Here is a 14,517-nt window from a genome sequence, read left to right as displayed (position 1 = left end):
ATCCAAGGATCGGAGAGAAAACTGAGCGGCAACAGGACTACTGGACAGCTAAGCTAGAGTCATTTAGCCAAGAAAAACCAACCAATATCCTGGAGTTTCAGCATTCAAGCCAAAAATATGTTTTTGATCTTATTTGCAAGTTAAAGCATGTATAGTATGAGCATATGTTTCCTCAAAAAACTTATTTGATCAAATAGCCATACTCCTGAAATGAAAATACAAAGTGGAGAATAAATCAATAACTTTATTTCAAACACTAAATATATAAATAAATCTAAAAGGAAAGGTTGAGTGATTGGTCAGAAATTGATCTGCAACATTTTTTGGCTCTGAGAAGTTGACAGGTAACCACTGTGAAAATGGCAGATATGAGTTTGGTGAATAGAATAACTAAGCATAGGCTATTTCTCATAATCCTGAAATATTCCTTTTCTGATTTCTCTGATAACATCTAAGTCTATCAAGTCTATGTAAGTCAATCTCATTACACTCATTCATTGAAATGTTCCTCCAGCACATGCCTTCTACAACTACCTGTTAAGTGTCAGGTGTTACAGCCTTTCCTCATGTTCATCAACTCACATACATCAACTCAGCAACATCGTAATCCAACACAATCCAGTATTCCAAATAGAATAGCAAAACACAGGCTAGTTTAGAAGAGAAAGCATGACTCAGCCATTAAGTATTTTTAACAACAATGTGACATAACTACACTTGCAAGTAAACACAAGAATGCTCTGTGCAATTGATTATTACAAGTGCAGTGTTTGTTGGGCCTGTGGTGATGCTGGCTGCAGCTTTTCTCCCTGAAACTGTAAAAGTGATCTCCAGTAAATTAGCCGCTGCAAGTAAAGACCTGCTGCTGAACTGAGTCCACAGAACCCTGAAGCTGAACCACAGATGCTGCACAAAGAGCTGTTAATCCGTTTATTGAAGTTTGATGAAGCTTGACTGGGTAACACAGAAGCCTGAACTGGAGAATCAGCTATAAGTTTATCAATATTGAATATTATTAGCTTTGTTAATGAAAATTAAGAGTTACATATTTTGGTTACACCTTGCTGCCCTTTGGAGACACCAAAACTATAACATTGACCTGTTGAGATCCTTTGAGCACTTTTAAGACCCACACAACCTCTTCACAAAAGTAAAAATCCAAGCTTGAGTTTAGATATAGAAAATATCCAATGGTTGCATAGGAACAGAGAGGAGAGGAGAGCAGGCCTCTTTCTTCTGCTGAGCCAAGTGTGCACACATGGAAGTAATTAGGAGCGCACTGCCAGGGAGTCTGGGCTGTGGCGTAATTAGGGGACTAGATCACTTTAAACACAGCAGGGACATCCTCACATAGTGAAAGTCAGGCAGAAAAATGAAAGGACATCAATAGAGCAGCCAACTCAGAATTTCAAATCTGAGGTGAGATGAAGCTACAACCACCATAAACATGTGACAATGATCTTTAACTACCTGGAAGAAGTGCAGGCAACACCACGTTGATGAGTGGCACACCGGAGAAAAGACCACTCAACTTTGTCCGACTTTCTTCTGACATACACTGAAAGAATTTTTCGTGGCTCCAATTTCGTCCCAGCTCTGGATTTAGAATGAGAGGAAACTGGGAGAAAGACGCGGGGGTTGAAAATTGGAATTGCAGACGCGGGGAGACAGGAAAAGAACCTCTTTCCAAATGTGATTACACAATCTAAAACCCACAGAGAGCGGAGAGATGATGCAGGGAAAGTCTGGGCTGAGGCCTCGTCTGGGTGGGAAGGTGTCTGAATGAGAGCGGGTACTCTGACTTAGCATGGTCAGGGTCAATGCCACAATAATGAAACTCCGACCGAACGAGGAGTCGTGTTACACTTTTCGGGTAATGTTCCTTGGGGAGGGACAGGGGTGGGGGTCATGTGAAGGAAACCGTTTGATGTTAAAATGAGCCCCATGTAATGCCATACAACACACAGTGCCAAGTACAATACGCAAGCTGTCAACAAATCTCCTTCTACAGTCGTGACAGGGTTATTCCTTTGTCAAAGAACTTCCATAAAGATGTTTGGCTCAAGAGTTGACCAGGTGTTGTCTAGACCAAAATGATTTACATGAATTATTCAAACCCAGCCCAGAAAGGAGTGATTTCTGCTTAGACAAAATCACATATTCAAAGGCTGGAGAAGAAAAGGAAAGAGGAAAGAGAGGGAAAAGAGTTATAATGCTCTCTTCTACCCGCATTTAAAAAGTATATTATTTTGTGCGAGGTAGCAAGAGGTCATTGCTAGGAAACACTGACTTTCATATTCACATTAAAAGGGCAATGTGGACCAGTCAAAACAATATCAAACCTTATTCATATAGCATCTTGTACAGGCAGACCTGATAAGACTGATAAGACGTTGACTTGTTTATCTTTTCTGTGTGCAGTTGTCAGATGTCAGCCATTTGTAACTTATGTAACATGATTTATACAGCCACTGATTTTATTAAAACGGTATTAGAGCCCCAGTAAAAGGAAGTATGGATGAATAGATGGGTGGTTTGGATGGATGGGTGGACCTACTTGTAATGAAAAATGCTATAATAACTAGAATGGCTCTTGGTAGAGTGCACCTCCACCAAGGCCCAACCGTCCTTGAACTAAGCTGCACTCAGATTTTTGTTCCTTCAACACGACTTTTTTTTCCATCAAAATACAAGAATTATTCCCTTGGAAAAGTATGAAAAAGCTTGCATATTAAAGAAAGTCAAACATCATCCATGGATCTGCCCCCTGATTTGCACCCATTTAGTAGTTTTTGCATAATCTTGCTTAAAATTAAACAAACCAACCAACAAACAAATGGACAGGGTGGCCTGTCCCAACTCAACACTTAGCCCTACTTGGTCCTAGCCTTTCGCTTTGCACGTGGCCGTTAAGGGGAAGTTATCCAATTTCTCTATGTGTTATAGGGGTAGTGGCCATCTAGCCCTTCAAACATCCCTTCAACAATTGTGTATTCAGGATCCCGCCCTAAAAACAAAGTGGTAATTCCCGAATGCTTTATGAACAGTGACTGCTGTGGGCAAATTGCTCATAAATTTAAAGTATAAAATCTTGCAAAATAACTATGAAAATGTTTTTAAATCCAGCAGAACATCTTATTTTAATCCAGTAGCAAATGAAAATGTAATTGAATCGCTGTGACAAGCTTCTCAAGTGATCCGTTCAGAAGTTTTTGCGTAACCCTTGGTGTACTTGATAAAGGGTAAAAACATTGTAACTGCAGTGATGGTAATAAACCTGCAGAAAGGTTACCAGGTTCATCCCAGCCCCCACACAGCATCAAACTCACAATTAGTATTACTGCACTTCATGCCCATAATATCTTGTTTACTGGAGTCTGTCTAAATTAATCCCTTTTCTGTTCGAGTTCCAGGAGGACTGATTAATTTGCATGTTATAATAACACGTCGACGCCTCTGCTCCAGATGTGCCTCATACACTCAAGCTCAAGCTATACTGGCAATGTATGGGCTAATGCTTTCTGCAGATCGGGTATGAGAATGGGTGTGTTTGTATGTGTGTGTGTGTGTGTGTCGGAGTTATTAACTGGAGGGTATACTGTCTCCTGGAGAGCTGCTGTGGTTATGTGACTGCACCGCATTACATACTGAAAGAAGAACAAAGCTTTAAAGCTGAGATCATAACAACGATTTGACTTTTCCAGTGGATTTTCCCTTTATATCATCAGTTCATTAGCAAAATTTATGATCCCAGATCACTCACTGACTCTCATCATTGTCGCCAGTGGGCTCAGCGTCTCAGAGGCATCCCGTCCTCTGCAGCATGTACCACACCTTTGTCGTTAGGGATCTAACACATTCCTGAGACGAGTGGTGGTGTGCTATTAAAAATCAAATGCACCTAAGAGTTAATTTGGCGGTCTGAATGAATGCGAGGCATGAACAGAGAGGCCTGGCTGAGTTGTGGAGGGAGGAGCAGTGTCATGAGCCTCATTTTCCACACGGCCTTGTCAAAGAAAACAGAGGAAGTCAGGAACTCTCCAGGATCCCATTCAACAACCACTCATTTTGCATTTGTAGCATTTCACCGTCACAAATTCAATAATTCTATTGTAGAAAAAACAATTTGAATGAGGACACATTGTTTTGCCATTAAACATATCACCACATTTTCTCCAAATGGCTTCAGTTATGTTACAAAAACATTCAGAGTTGACTTTATCTTTCGCTGTCAGGCCTTTAAAAAACCTAATTTAATATAGAACGTCAGCTCGCAGGTATGTGCCAAGACAGTCGGGAAGCATATAATTTTCCCATGCAGCGCTCACTCCAGCTAAAGGAGGGAACTGAGCTGAATGAAGAGACAGAATGAAAATGGGGAAAAAAGGTCTTTGTCTTCAAGCTCCTCTCGTTCAGAGTATACTTCATGTGACATATGAGTAAGCGCTCCTACTTAATAATGTCATGATTCACCCCAAGAGGAGGAAGACAGATCTCTTCACAGCATTGAGCTGAGAGAGCGAAGGTATTATATTATTTATCTGGGAAAGTCAGGGAATAAAGCGAGAGAATAGAAAGTATGACGTCACAGTGGGATTGTTGTGATTCCGAGACACTTTTTCATTTCAGGGAAAACAAGCTGCACATTCCCCAACTGTTTAATAAGCACGACTCATGTAACTGACAGGACTTAGTTTAAAATTGTGAGTGAAAATACTAATTATTATATTTTTACCTGTTTTTTTTTTTGGAGGGTGATGAGAACAATTTCTTTGCACAGGCAATAAAAGACAGAAAGAAAGAAAGAACAAATGCCATATAGGACTAAAGAAAGAATGAAACGAACAAAGAAACAACAAATATAGGACCAAAGAAAGAAAAAATAAATAAACAAATGAATGATATGACTAAAAAAAGAAAGAAGGAAAGAAAGAAAGAAAAGGTTGCCCTCAGAGTGCCCTGTTACCACCCACCCACTCACCCCTGTCTGTCTGGAGATGACGCATCGTCAGCCCCTCCCCTCCACCTCGTCCTCCCCGCCGCTGGCCGCACCCTCCCAGCGCAAAAACAACAAATTACAGCCCAACAAACCACAGTCGAAAAAGCTCCCCAGCTCACTGAGCCTGAAGCTGAGTGCAGACATCATCTCCCACCAGGCCCACGATTCCAAGAGTCTTTGAACACACTCATATTGTGGCAGAAATACAAACAGCAGTTTAATTTAGGCTGTCTGCAAGATTCACACACACACAAGTCTGAGGTGATGCTCTTTGAGTCACTTTCACTGTGATTCACACTGAATCCACTCAGACATGTAAAAATCAATGCCAGTACACTTGTGGATTATTTTGTGATCATTTCCAGGCTGATACAGATACAGGAATATGGACTGTGGTAGCACCATGAGTCGTGTTTCCTCCTGTAGAGTTTTCCTAATGTATTACAGTAACTGTGATAGATGATTCAAACTGGAGACACATTACCTCATGAGTAAACTACACTATGTCTCACTGGACGTTCACCAGAGGAAATGATTACATAGAAGTCAAACATCTTTTGTCAGTTAATAATTCATCGTCATCATATCAAATGAGTTGTTTCATTGTGAGGTTACAGGCGACCAGCAGAGACAATACAAAAAAATTTCCCTAACGTAAATCACTCTAAAATCGAGTGGGTATGTGTTAATGACTGAACTTTAGATGTGGTAGCTTAAACCGATTTTTACCCTTTGGCAGTGAGACAGACTGATTCTAATCTTCATGCTATGCTAAGCTAAGCTAAGCACCCCCTGCCTCTAGCTCCATGTTCATTGGACACATGTATGTGTGATGTCATCTAACTCTCGAGAAATAAGTGAACAAACGTCTTTTATAAAATACTTTGACTTGTAACTCTGGTTTGGTCGACACCAACCAGATAAAACATCTGCATAAGTAATAAACTCAAGTATTCTGCGCTGGAATTGGATACTCTTGTGTTTTATGAGGGGTTGGCTACGTGAGAGCTAGATGAGGCTCAACCACATTGTCAATGTCTAAGCGGGGAAATCAAAACAATGAGCTACTATGTTATTATTATCAGTGGGTTCAGTGCTATCAAATAACTATCAGGTCGTTTCACTGAATGTTGCTTTCACCAGTTTCATTTAATCTAAGTTTACAAAGCATTTCTTTAAGTATTCTCATACAGTGTTTCACTTCTGTTGAATAGTATCTTTGTGGCCTTACACTTCCAAGGGTGGTTATCAGAGGCAGAGAGCAGAGTTACAGCCAATCAGAATGAAAATTTGAAGCATGAAAACCTGTGACGTATCGGAGTGTGACAGACAAACAGGCCACAACATGCAACAGTTGTTCATTCATCATATACTGTCCGGTTTGTTACCTCCGACAAGTAAGTTTTGTTTTCATCAGCAGGATTCGCAAAAACAGGTGAAAAAGGTTTTGCAAAGATCCGACTCAAGGGACAGATCCGGGAATTTCTTTTTGTACTTCCTCTTACATGCAAACATATGGATTTTTTGGGGGGAATGTGCTCTACTGCAGTTTAATACTCTGTCTATAAAGGATCCAGCAGATCTAGTGGTAGCCAACTTGGTTGTCAACAAAAATGCTTTTGCGCCTTTCCCATAATTTCAAACCGGCCCGATACATGGTCAGTCTGTATAAAAGGGGGGGCCAGACCCCGGTGATTGAACATGAGCTTGCTGATTGGTCTGGGGTTTAGGCTGCAATCTTCCATGACCAGAGAGAACTGTGACTAAACAAATGCCGCAAGAACCACTGTTTGTAAAGAGAATATAAGGGAATGGCTATCACTGTATGACGCGGTTGCCTTTACCATCAGGTCCAAAGCAGGAAACCACATCCCCAAAATACGCCTACCATCAACTGGCATTGTGGGACCACATACCACGCCAAGTGAGAAAGAGCAACGTATGAAGTGGGTCAGACTCCTGCAGCTGAGCCAGACATTGGGAGTAAATGACATAATCACTGCCTTTTGAAAACACAAACCTGCGTACGCATTCCTCCTCCCCCCTTGCAGAACTCTCAGTGCTCCATCAACCCCCTGAAACTGAGCAGCCTCAGCCTCAGCTATCCAAACAATAGCGCAGCCCTTTTCCCGGGTCCACCACTGTCACTGAAGGCATTCATTACCCCTCACAGTCAGCCTAAAACAACAGTTTTTTAACCTTACAGAAACTGGACGATGACGATGAGCAGACTCCACCCTCAGAAACGGAGGCAGCCATTGTCAGGAAGATAAGGGTGGATCTTAGCTTGAGGTTTGCCATTATCTAAATCTAAATTAAAACTCTGCCTTGCACAATGTGATTTTTATATCTGATGGAAATATGCATTGCGGTTTGAAAAGTCCTGGGGTGGGCACAGATCCAGCGTTACCCTGTCACTCCCCTCTGGCAATGATGTTTATGGAAAGAGAGCCAGAGAATCAGACAGGATCTTGGCATGAATACGTATGATGTCATATAATGACTGTCTAAAAGCCTCGGCTAAAGGAACTGGAGGCAGGTAGAAGAGTGCTGACAGTGCTCTGCTGAGATTATGTGAGATACCTGCCCTGCGGGAGGCTCAGCACTCAGCACCAGAAAGCGGGGCAGGTAACGTCTGTAGGTTGCGCACGCTCTCAGGCCACGTACGGCGGCAGGCAGCGCTGGCAGAGGCCGTGTTGTTCTGTTTACCCTGGCTAATCACTACAGCTACAGGGTCCTGCACGGTGTGGGTGCAGTTCCTAGCGCTCACATTCCTCTGAGCAGCTTTAAATAACTGCTCCGTTTCTCCCCCTCGCTAAGCAAATGGGAGGAGAGTGTTAAAGATGGTAAAGAAGGCTGTTTGTTTGAGCTGGATTCAGTACACCGCTCTCGAGCACCAAACACACTTAGGTACACACACGCATGCAGATACGCACAATGTTCCCTTGTGACATTCAAAAAAACACCACTAATTGTAGCTTTGTTTTCTATGATGCCTTTTGCAACCTGCAAATTGTTTTTCTTGCAGAAAGTAATGGCACGGAGGAGTTTGATTTCATGAGAGACTTGTGAACACTTTTGCTCTGAGCGAATATTTGATGCAACTTTCATAAATATAAAGACGGGAAAAATTTTAAGCCATAAAAAATACCTTTTGGGGACATAAACACACTTATCACAAAGGCTTATGTGAAGGTTCTACATACAGTACTTATAGTGTCCTTCTTGTGGAACAGTGGTAAAAGGTTAATGAGAATGGCAAATCCCCAAATAACCACGCGTGATTTCCCCAGCATGCATAAATAGACAGGGAGAGATGACAGAATGTGTATCCAAAAATATTAAAAGACATCCTTGACAGGGAGTTGGAGTTCAGCCTATACAAACACACATGATGCACATTTCAACACAAGTAATAAGCTTTTTCACGATAAACAAGCTGCAGATGAGCGTGCGCAGAAGCTGTGCCCGACCTCGCCTCTGAGCTCTTTCCAACTTGTGGCAAAAAATCCGGAGTGCTGCAGGTTTCTGGTTGCCCGTGTGAGACCGCCTTCTCCAAAGTTCTGGCACGGGCAAAACAAGAGTGTGTGGGTAAGTGCAGAGGGCTCTGGAAGGTAAAATAAACTCTTCTAAAAAGAGAAAATGCCGAACCAGCTCCGTCGACTGCATTTGACCGACTTGTCCTCGTTTTCATGGCTCCCATGGACCTCTGACCCATGCCAAGGGAAATCCAAAACAAACCACAGGGCTACTACTGTCACTTTACTCTAAATACAGAACCACATGGGAAATCCTGAAATAGTCGTATCCACTTCTTATGATGCCCATTTTAGGTGAGACGTGGCTCAGGCTGCGATATGATAAGACCATTTCCTGTCCAACATGAGGCCCAGTGCTTTTATTTATTCCAGAAACAGAAGATAATCTAGAACAGCAGACGTGTGGAGGTCCGTTAAAGACGAGATGCAGCGATGCGGAGGACAGATGAGGGTTATACGACTGTCGTGGAGCCAAGCTGCCAATGCACACACGTAAAAAAAAAAAAATTCTCCACAGAGCGGAAAGAGGCATTGTCACATTGTCTCCCTCTGCCTATCCTACAATTTACAGTGCTGTTTCATGTGCTGAGGATTTTCAGCAATTGGATATTTCATCAGACCAACACATGGAGATACTTACATGAGTATTTCTGGTAAACAAGTTCAGGTTCAAGAGATCAGTAGGACGACGTGCCATCGGAGCAGCATACAAATACAAGAGTTCATTTTACAATCTGAAAATCCAACTTCCCACCATTATCACATGCAAACCCTTCTCCCTCCTTCATCCCTCCAGATTCTTTATGAACGCTGTCCTAAACCATAAATCCAGATGTAATAAACAGCACAAGATGCACATAAAGAGTAACAACGCCTCCGCCTCCACCCATGCACAGCCTTATGATGACTTACACAGATACAATGTGGAATCTAGGAAAAAAAAAAGGCACATTAGGCCGTAAAGTCTCAACTTTAATCCGCCTGCCAACGTGCCTGGGGAGGATTTCAAGTTTCCGTGCTTTCATCAGTTTTGAAGAAGTGTGCAGAGAAATACAGATCTATTAGGGGCATGTGGGATTCCCTGGAGACATGTGAGCAGAGCTTATCTGGCACGTTTTTACCGTCACTGTGGCAGATTCGAATGTGTCAAGAGAGTGTTCAGCTGTCAAAGTTTCTTAATCTGATAAGTATGTGGTTTGAATTGTAGTGTGTGCCGGAACACGGAGAACGCGTGTAAAATAATGATTACACAGATAGACTGCTATGATGTACTGTGTACACTGTAACTTAAATAGGCCGGTGCATGAGGTCTGCTAAATGCTACTTAGCTTAACCGTAACAGATATTCTATCATCGCTGACTGTCTGTGTGACAATGAGTTCAGTGTTACAGCTGAGTGGAAGCTCGGCCCCCACACAGGTTAAAAAGTACAAAGCTGCGTGTTCGTTCAGGTGATTTGTCCTCGAGTACACGACAGACTGTGAGGATCTGCTCTGCCAAACATCTGGGTGGTCGTCTGTCCTTCTGTCTCAGGCTGCGACAGCATAATCACACACTGCTCAGATCAGACAGGTCGTAATTAACATTTATGACTTAGTTGAAATGAGATGATTTATGTTTATTTAATTTAATGAATTTCTCTTTTAAAACAAAGATTATGCCAGTAAGCAAATAACTACACTACTGTATCTGACAGCAGTTCACAGGGCAAATGTCTAAAGCTTCAATCAATATGATTATAACTACGCAAATAGCTGTGTCTCAATTCGGAGACACAAATTCTTCAGAGGCTGCATTTGAAGATGGATTGCGTCACAGCGGCATGACTAGACTGTTTCGAAGGCTCCTTGTGATGCAGCATCCAAAGGGTGGATCCTACCATCCAACCTATCCCAGGATTCATTGCGCTTCAGTGATGACCCAGTGCTTGGGTATCACACTTTAACATAACCGAATGATGCACATTTAAAAAAAAGGGGCAATAAAACTTTGGAAAAAAAATTTGCCCACAAATGCACAAGTTTTTTATCCCTCTCATCACTTCCATGCTGCCATTTTTATCAAATACAGTATCTTGGAAATAAAGGAAATAAATGTCTGTACCACATTTCATCTCAATTCATCCAATAGATGTGGCGATATTTCACTCAGAACCACAGACCAGTGATCAGCAACTTCATACAAATGTATCTTCTGGGCACCAAATATAGTTCACCTTGCATCTAAGTCATGGACCATCACATGGCTACAGCTGTCAAAGATTTGCTGGTGTTATCGGTGATTTGCCTCCTTTTCTCCATTTCATATCTCTGTAAATGGAATGCTGCTGGTTTTACAGCTGGTCAGAAAAAATAAACAATGTCAAAACATCTCCTTGGAGTCATGAAGTCCTGCCAACACTGGCACCAGTTTGTTGTCCAGCTGTTATACTCTGGGGTATCAAGTCATTTCAAGGATTTTCTTTTGGTACTCAATTCATAATCCGGTAAACATTCCTATATGATTTAAAATATTATTACTGCGACTGCAATTTTGCCTGTGTTAGTTAGTATTGCTAATATTTTCATAGTTATGAACATAAAAACATTCTTCATCTGCTGGAAGAAATCCCAGATCCATCACAACTAAAACCTGACTGTTTCTTGGCTTGTCCACCAAACACAAGCCAAATTCAAGAGAACTACTCTACTCTGTGCATACCAAAACCATGACCGAAACACACGAAGGCACTGAAAAGTATTTCTGCACTTCCACAAATTCTCAGAACTACTTTCTCTTTTGAGGAAAGGTTTGGGTTCGGCCGGGTTTTGCTCTGCCTTTCTGTTCTGACGTCATCACTCAAATATGGAAAGGTCTTCATATTGTTGCTGCTACAGCCATGGCCGTTTTAACACGGGAGAGAGACATTTCCACTTGTCCGCACCGCATTCCAGCTCTGACACTGAACATCACATATCTCTTTAAGCAGAAGTCAAACCCTCGTACAACTCAGGAGGGATCTGTTTTCAGACGCTTTGACTGTGAGATCCAGGAGACAGGTGACTGCAGAACAGTTTCACTTTCCAGACCGAATGTGCAGGACCGTGAGGTATTCCTGGAATTTGAAATGTCTTTCTGGGATTATTTGCCACAGAAGTCCCAAAATGCAACGCAGCACAAGGAAGCTGAGGGAGAAGAGGGAGGCCTGGTGACCAAAGCAACTCTCTGACTCTGCGCAGTATCGAGGAGGAAGACCGCTGCCATCCAGCCCGCTTACTTCCACATGGGCACACCAGAGAAAACAGCTGGAGAGGCTACATCTGTATCCCCAACTACAGCTCCTCTGTCTGTGACAGTAAGACGCACCACAGCTTTAGAGTCTGTAACATGCATGATTTGTATGCATATCTTTTAAAGGAAAGATTTTAATGTATGATTATTAACTGCTTTGTTTGTAATATTTTATTTGATTTCATTCATTTGTTTTGTCTTGTCTTGCTTTGTACTGTGTTGAAATATTTCCATTATATTATTGTATTATTTGTTTTTACTGACGTCCTGGATTTCTACAGCCACAGATGAACCCACAGCACTGCTTGAGAGTCATTTTCATCCAGTAGTACTACATCTAACCATCTCCTTTAAAATTCTAACATAGAAACATGTGTCATCCAGAGGAGCTGCTCAACTCTGGAAAAGATTACAATTAAGATTAGGATTATAGCGGTGAAAAAAGATAGAACCGAAAGTATACGAAAGCACAAACTTGAGGTGCTGGACAGAAGTGAAAACAATAGAGGAGAAATATCCGCAAAGAGGTAATAAAGGTTAGGTCATTACAGAGTTTGTCTGAGGCTCAACTGGTGTGCAGACATTTCTTATCCTCCAAGAGAAAGTTAGGATGACGTGTCTAGAGATATATGACGGTGTTACATCACGTGCCTGAAGTGCTGTTATCATGTGTGATTTATTATTGTAGACCACAGTGCTACTTAATGTATTCATGATGAATACAGGGTTTTTATCAACCTTTGGTGAAACAGAGACAAAGTAGAATAACACTCAGTAGAGCACACATGCCTCTGCCAAGTTACTTCAACACAATGTTCAAGAAAGTGATAAAAAATTCCTGATTCCTCCCCTTTGTACGGATCCTCACCAGCGTTTGTTACTGTGCAGCAGCTCAAAGAAAGCCTAACCCATTTAAATCCGCTAGATTCAAGATCAATAAATTGTTCCCTCGTTGAAGGAAATGTCAAAAAACACTGAATGATATTGATAAAGAATTCTCAAATCCACGCAATCGGTTCTTTATTGGCTGATGTCCCATTCCTTCCACCAAGTTTCGTGGGAATCCGTTCAGTAGTTTTTTGCGTGATCCTGCTGACAAGCCAACAAAGAAACAAACGGACGGGGTTGAAAACACAACCTCCTTGTCTGAGTTAACAAAGCGATTGATAAGTTAGCCTCTGCTGACACAAAGACAGCAATGACTTGGACTATCTTTTATGGCACAACACCCCTGTCCTCCCCAGAGACGTCAGTGAGCTCACTTCATCTCGAACCTCTCTGCTCCTGTTGACTGTCTCAACAGTGGTGGGAGGAATAGCGGAGCAGTGGGAGTTGGTTCCGGGCCAGAGGCTGACGTATAGACTGCGAGGCTCCATGTCTCACCACAGCTGATCTGATGCAGCACGTAAAGGCTCCACTCATGCCAACCAGACGCTGGAGTCGAGGGGCAAAGTATAGATCTTAAGAGTACATTTATATACGATGTAATGAGCCATGTCTCACTAATTAAAGTGTAATATGGGAACATTTTCCAGCAATGCGAGGAGAGGTAAACCCTCCTCACCTCATATTAACCTCCTATTTATTTACAAAGCCGAGTTTATACCCACTTCACATAAATCATGAATTCATGGTGGTTACCAGCTTGTGTTACTTTAAAGGTCCAGTGTGTAAGATTTAGGTGAAAGGGAACTATTGGCAGATATTTAATGTAGAATAATCCTCATGATGTTTTCACTAGTTCGTTTCATCTAAATTGTATGAATTGTAGTTTTCTTTACCCCAGAAAAGTCCCTTTATATTTAAATAATTTATATTTACATCGAGGGGACCCTCTCTACGGAGGCTGCCATGTTTTTTACATTAGTCCAGACTGGACAAACTAAACACCTTTGGAGTTTTAATGACAACTGAAGCTGCCACAGGTTCTTTTTCATGTTTGGAAGGAGAGGGTGAGGTGAGGGGTGGTCAGCTGCAACATGAAATTTCAACACTAGATATCACAAAATTCTACACACTGAATCTTTAATGTAAGATATGAAGAATATGGACTGAGATTTTAAGGAAATAAAGATATTGATGAGATATTCATCAGCTTTTTTCTTGTGAAAATCTACTACTGGAGGTCAAAAAGGTGGAACAGTTACAAAGGACATTGTATTGGACAGTGTACTCTTCTTGACAGTGTCCATTGTACATTACTCCATTCCCCTACAGATATTAAACGTGTACTACATTTGTACTACTAGTTACTTTGCTGTTCGAGTTTTGAAGGTAAGAAACACAACAATGTGAATGTGAAATGTGCTGCACTGTTAAAAATGTAAGTTTCAAATTAACCCTGAAAGATGCCAAACGTTCAAAAGTGAGTTTTCTAGTAAAAAGGCTACTTCTACAAAAACAATATCAATCATTGTTGGAATACCATTTTCATCAACAGCAATAGAACAAAAAGCTCGTATGTATATCGATCTAATGATTATACATTGTGAGCGCACAGAATCGATCAACCTCAGATCTGTAATATCTCATCAATTCATACTCATTAAGAATCGTTTAGAACCACAACCTTCACTCAGGAGCAATCTTTAAACTTCAAATAAATATGAATGTGACACATGGTGATTATTATCGATATCCACTTATATGGAAATGTTTATCTTGACATATCGCAAGCAATATACTGCTGTATTTGCACTGAAGTAGGAA

At 41.5% G+C, this 14,517-nt stretch overlaps 1 protein-coding gene across 4 annotated transcripts in view; it reads right to left on the bottom strand.

The window, feature by feature from the left end:
* Window positions 1-14,517, bottom strand: part of ltbp3 (latent transforming growth factor beta binding protein 3) — a 35,427-nt gene that overhangs the window by 19,849 nt on the left and 1,061 nt on the right. The gene's annotated exons all lie outside the window — the stretch shown is intronic.

Source organism: Paralichthys olivaceus, chromosome 15, assembly GCF_024713975.1.
Source record: "Paralichthys olivaceus isolate ysfri-2021 chromosome 15, ASM2471397v2, whole genome shotgun sequence".
In the NCBI taxonomy this organism is placed as follows: domain Eukaryota; kingdom Metazoa; phylum Chordata; class Actinopteri; order Pleuronectiformes; family Paralichthyidae; genus Paralichthys; species Paralichthys olivaceus.
This window is presented reverse-complemented; position numbering and strand designations above follow the sequence as displayed.